This window comes from Protopterus annectens, chromosome 9.part0, assembly GCF_019279795.1.
Source record: "Protopterus annectens isolate FY-2018-M chromosome 9.part0, PAN1.0, whole genome shotgun sequence".
In the NCBI taxonomy this organism is placed as follows: domain Eukaryota; kingdom Metazoa; phylum Chordata; order Ceratodontiformes; family Protopteridae; genus Protopterus; species Protopterus annectens.
In genome coordinates this window covers 629,137,981-629,144,451 of record NC_056743.1, presented here as the reverse complement: position 1 = coordinate 629,144,451, position 6,471 = coordinate 629,137,981, and the positions used below count along the sequence as shown (strand labels likewise).

Below are 6,471 nucleotides of genomic sequence, written 5' to 3'. Positions count from 1 at the left end.
GTTTTGGCCCAGAGATTTCAACATCAGACAACCATCAAATTCCATCAATAAACAAGAAAATCAATCACACAGGCTGTATCATGATACTAATGCAATTCCAACACCCCATCTTCAGAACGAACGGAAATTGCTATGGATCAACAATACAAAAGTGCACTCAGTAATGGCAGTACTAATAATGAACGCTGCTTAGCGACTACTACTGTTATGGAGCAAGCATCCTCTTTATTGAATAGTAGCGCTCCTAACGACTCTAACAAAACAACTACATCTTCTAAAGTAAGTAATTGTAATTTAAATATTACAAGATCATCTGTTCCAAATGAAGCCACTAAAGGTAGTAGTGCTTCGGTTAGAGCGAAGGATAACAGCTTTACCAGCGTTTTTTTTACTAGAAAGCCCTCTACCCATGAAAAATCGGTCGAGGAGCAGCACAAGAAAGGGAAGCTCACAACGGCCTGTGAGTATAGACAGAAATCAACCAATGGTGAAAAGAAGACGCCAGTAGATACAAGTGCCATTTTTAACATTTCATCTATTGAACTTACTACTGAGCAATTAACATTATTGAACAATGGCTTATCTTTTATTCCTTCTAAGAGAGCAGACCATGCAGAGATGCTCAAAGACCTGAGAATTTTAGGGAGAAATTTAACACTTAAAACTATTTTTGCTGGAGATAGAAATAGTAATATTCATCCTTATAAAAAACCTAGTACTTTCAGCCCTAATTTTGATGCAGTAGTTCAATCTTTTATAAATGTGTGTGAATATGAATTTAGACAGCTTTTTAGGGCAGGAACACATTGTAATTTCTATAATATGTGTAGTGATGACATCACAGCTTTGAATGAACTTAAAGATCTACAGTCAATTGTTATTAAACCTGCTGACAAAGGTGGGGGAATAGTGATTTTAGATAAAGTTCTTTACATTAATCAAATGCTGTTGCTGTTAAATGATTCAAGTACTTAACATATAACGAGATTTACTGCAAATGGCTTTTTGGAAAAAGTCTCTTTTCTAGTGTTCGATCTTTTGATGACCAAACTTATAAATGAAGAATTATTTGAATTCTTTAACGTAGCTCATCCTCTTATTCCATCTATATATGGGCTGCCAAAATACGCAAAAACAAAACAATCCCACCTATGAGACCCATTGTGGCTGGCACGGGCTGGTGCATGGAACCACTTTCCATCTTTTTAAAGAATAATTTACATCCAGTCCTAGATACCTGTCACACTATTTTAAAAGATACTAAGTCTTTCTTAGAGAGACTGTGTAACTGACTCTTAACTATCGACTGTGAATTTATTTTTGTTACATTAGACGTTGATTCACTTTTTACTTGTATTCCCAATGATGAGGGTATAGAGATGATTAGAGATTTTCTCATAACCAATAAGTGTTTTTCTAGTAATAAAGTCATACTACTTTGTGCTCTGTTAGAAATAGTTCTCGAAAATAATGCTTTTGTTTTGAAAATGATATTTTCCTTCAAAAGACTGGCGTGGCTATGGGCACAGCCTGTGCCAATAGCTACGCCAATCTTGTTCTAGCACATTGGGAGCATACAGCCATTTTCACACCTGCTAATGAGTTTTTTGATAACATCCTCTGGTATTACGCTTTGTCGATGATGCTTTTATGTTGTGGAAAGGTAGCACTATTGAAGTAGATTGTTTTATCACTTTTTTACATAATACTACCAGTTTCCTCAAGTTCACGTATCAACATTCATACAATCATATAGAATTCTTAGATGTCTCTGTTGATAAATCTGACTTACAGAAGGTTAATAGTAGTATTTACAAGAAGCCAACTAGAAAAAATACTCTTCAAATTTATAGAACTTTAAGGTAGCACAATAATGATATGGAAGCTAGCAATGCCCTTAACTAAATCAGAACTAAAATCAGAATTTTTAGAAAGAGGCTATTCTGAATCAGAAGTGGACCTGTTTATTAAGGAAGCATGGACACAGAGATCCACTAGGTGCAAACCATTTTTTAATTTTTCTAGTGATGAATTGCTTCCATCTACATCATCTGGTAACACTTCAGGAAACTTTAGAGTTGTTTTGCAATATTCTAATGATATTGGTAACTATTGCAATATTATCAAGAAAAATTGGAATATTTTACATGACATTCCAGGTTTTATTGAAAAGTTTGGTGAAACACCCTCATTTTCTTTTAAAAATAATAAATCATTAAAACAACATCTGTGCCATAAATCAGCGCATCCACATGCACCTAAGTCCACGAGGATAGGCACTTTCCCCATGCAAAAATTGTTCTGCTTGTAAGTTCATTTGTAGTCAAGCATTGTATATACATCCTTCATGTCACTTCAAAATCTCTTTACATCACTATGCAGATTGCAGAACTGAGAATGTTGTTTATTTTTCCTTCTCCAAAAATGTCATGCTTATTATGTTGGAAAAACGAATAGAACCTTCAAAGACAGAGTTTTAGAACATAACAGAGACATTAGAAACAAGAAGGAAACGAATGCATTGACAGTACATGTTATGAATACTGACTCGACACATAGTTGTAAGTTTTTAATTTTACAAGTTCTCATTTGTTCCAATAGAGGGGGTGATATAGAGAATCAAACAGAGGCTGCTGAGCAAAAGTGGATCCTCTTGTTAAATGCAGAAAAACATCCTGGGTTGAACAATATGTTTTCTTTAAAACCCTTTTTGAAAGCATGCCCTCTTAAATACAAGTAGTTATATACTACTTTATAATCAGTTTTTGTGTTTAACATATCATTTGTTTTTAAGATGTCCTTTATAAAAGTTTCTGAGATTCCTCTCCTTTTTAGTATCTTATTAAATTATTAGCTTAGTTAATTGGTTAATGATTTTAAGCTGTGATGGTAAGCTACTATTTAAATGAATGTTTTTAGCAAGTACAATTGTCTGAAGAAGCGACCTGTGTGTAGTGAATGTGCTTACCTTTGCTTTTTTGTTGTTTTATTAAAGTTTCTGCTCTGTAAGTCTATGTGCAGTTTATACTTCTACCTTTGTACATTTTTTTGCTGCACTTGACTGTACTATGGACTCGTTCTTTTGATTCTTAAAAGTCATACAAGTATTGGGATAATGTGAAAAGCATGCAATGAGTATAATTCATGGCAGAACCCATGGGTTTGGAAGCTGTAAGTAGACAGTTACCAACTGATGATACAGCACCAGCTTTTACAATTACTTCCTAGGTGATCTTATCAACACATAGTTGGGCTTTCTTAGGTCAAGATGCATCTCCCTTTACCCTAGTAAATTCAAAAGAGTAAAACAAATGTAAACGCATGTCATTCTTAAGCAACATCATCTGTAAAAGAAAAGTCTAGAAACCATCTTAAATTATACTGCTAAGTAGTAAGTGAACTTTCACAAACATTCGAGTAAGTAACTTATATCATATACTAATAAGGACAGGTGTTTTGTGTAAAATATGTAACTAGAAAGTAAATCTGAGCCACAATTTCCTGAACCTAATGTTGTCATGGCTAAAATGAACTTTGATTGGTCAGCTGAATCTGAATCTTTGGGAAAGTTTAGGATAATATTGAGTGCAAATAGCGTAACTCATTTCTGATTGGGTCATTTTTATCTGACGAGCAGAGTTTTGGCATTTCCTATATATTAGAGTATGCCTATTGGTCATGACTTAAACTACCTTCAGTAAATAAATCGGGTACCCAAGCAATTTGCAGCAGTTAATGTAGCAAAATAGTTGTGTGGTTTTCGATTATTGTTTTCACTTAGTTGGCTAGCCACATGAATTGTATATTTTGTTCACAGTGTATCTGCAGTGTTAGTGTCGACTGGTGGCTGGCTTTGATTTTTTTCTATTCTTGTATTATTTATTAGCAAATTCTCAGTCTGCTTTTTCATTATTTTTATGTAGTCCACTATGTGAGATTAGTTAAAGTTACATCTTAATAAAATGTCATCCAAGAGTCTTGGATTTGGAATCGACCTTGGAACCACCTCTTCATGGATGGGGGTCTTTCAGCATGGTAAAGTAGAAATCATCACTAACAATCAGGGTAACAAAACCACTCCAAGTTATGTGGCTTTCATAGACACTGAGTGGCTAATTGGAGATGCTGCCAATAACTAGGTGGGTACGAATCTCAGCAACACGGTTTTTGATGCTGAAAGACTGAGTGGCAAGAAATATGATGGCTCAGTGATCCAATCTGACACGAAGCACTGGCCATTCAAGGTAATCAGTGACAGAGAAAAGCCGAAAATGCAAGTTGAGTAGAAGGAAGACGTTAAAACTTTTTACCCAGAAGAGATCTCCTCAATGGCGTTGCCCGAGATGAGGGAAACTGCTGAAGCATATTAGAGCCACAGTGCATCCTGTGCTGTTATCACAGTACCTGCATATTTTTAATGATTCTCAATGACAGGCTACCAAAGATGCTGGGATTATTGCTGGCTTGAATCTCTTGAAAATTATAAACAAACCCACTGCATCTGCAATTGCTTACAGACTGGATAAGAAAGGAAGTGGTGAGTACAAAGTCTTAATCTTTCAGCTGGGTAGTGGAACATTTGATGTCTCTATTCTCACTATTGAAGATGGCATATTTGAAGTCAAAGCTACAACAGGAGGCATTCATTTGGGTGGGGAAGACTTTGACCTCCACATGGTGAGTCATTTTATTGAGGAGTTCAAGAGGAAGCATAAGAAAAGACTCTTCTCAGAAGACTAAGGACCGCTTGTGAGAGAACCATGAGAACCCTGTCTTGCAGCACTCAGGCCAGTATTGAAATTGACACTTTGTTTGAAAATATTGACTTTTATACATCTATTGCTAGAGCTTATTTTGAGGAACTGAATGCAGGCCTCTTTAGAGAAACCTAGATCCTGTAAAGAAGTCCCTGAGAGATGCCAGGATGAATAAGCCACAGATACATATTGTCCTTGTGGGAGGGTCTATTCATATTCCAAAGATTCAAAAACTGCTGTAGGACTTTTTTAACGGCAGAGAACTGAACGAAAGCATTAATCCCAATGGAGCAGTAGGCTATGGAGCAGCTGTCCAGGCAGCAATCTTGATGGGTGACAAATCTGAAAATGTACAAGATTAACTCCTTCTAGATGCCATTCCACTGTCCTTGGGTATTGAGACTGCTGGAGGGGTTATGACAGTCCTTATCAAACACAACACAACCATTCCAACTGAACAGACTCAGACCTTTACTACTTATTCTGACAATCAGCCAGGTGTACCGATTCAGGTGTTTGAAGTTGAATGAGCCATGACCAAAGACAACAGTCTGCTTGGAAAGTTTGAACTGGATGGAATCCCACCTGCCTCTTGTGGTATGCTACAGATTGAGGTAACCTTTGACACTGATGCCAATGAGATCTTGAATGTCTCTTCTGTGGACAAGAGCACTGGCAAAGAGAACAAAATCACCATCACCAATGACAAGGGCAGGCTAAGCAAAAAAGAAATAGAAAAAAATGGTACAAGATGCAGAGCGGTACAAAGCAGAGGATGATGTCTAGTGGGAGAAGATTGCAGCTAAAAATTCTTTTGAGTTGTTTGCTTTTAACATAAAAAACACTGTTGAGGATGAGAATATGAAAGGAAAGATCAGCGAGGAAGACAAAAATAAGATCTTAGACAAGTGCAACAGGGCTGTCTCCTGGTTAGAGAACAACCAGCTGGCTGAGAATGAAGAGTATGAACACCAGCTGAAAGACTTGAAGAAAGTTTGCAGACCTATCATCGGTAAACTGTACCATGGAGGGATGCTTACAGGTATGCCAGGAGAATGCCGAACACAGGCTGGCAATGCCAGTTCAAACACAGGACCCACCATTGAAGAGGTGGATTGAATGTGAACACGTATATAAAATGGACATATAAAAATGGACTTGATACTTACTGCTGTGAATTATTGAAATAAATCAGCATTGTATTTACTGGTAAGAGTCTTTTTCATAGATAGGTAATGATGGTAATATTAAATCTGAAGTAGTTAACTTCATTTGGTCTGCAACCTGTGGAACCTGTGGGTATCGGATCCGTCCTTGGATCCGAGCGGGCAGCTTTACCTAGCTAAAAGATCCGAGCTCCTAGCTCCTCCCCCTACCCATAACCCCCTTCTACACATCCCTCATCCCCAGATCTAGTTTGCCGCGGCTTGTAGCAGCTTCTAGAGATGAGCTCTTAGGTGTGGGTGAGATATTTCCAGTTTGATAAAAAACTTTTAAAATCATTTTTTCCTAATTTTCTTTGGTGTGTGTGCTTTGTTTAGCCCCCTTTATCGACTAATATATTTAGCGTATTTTTTTTGTGGTAAATTTTGTTTCATTCCCTCCCCTTAGTGTGTGAGTGTGTGGTGTGATGGCTGAAGGGCCTAAAGCCATTTTTTCTAAATGCACTGTGTGTGGTCATAAGCTGTCCCCAGCCGATGGCCACACTCAGTGC

At 37.1% G+C, this 6,471-nt stretch overlaps 1 pseudogene; it reads left to right on the top strand.

Annotated features, from left to right (window-relative positions):
- Positions 1 to 3,959: 3,959 nt before the first annotated feature.
- Positions 3,960 to 5,876, top strand: LOC122811383 (annotated as a pseudogene).
- Positions 5,877 to 6,471: the final 595 nt, after the last annotated feature.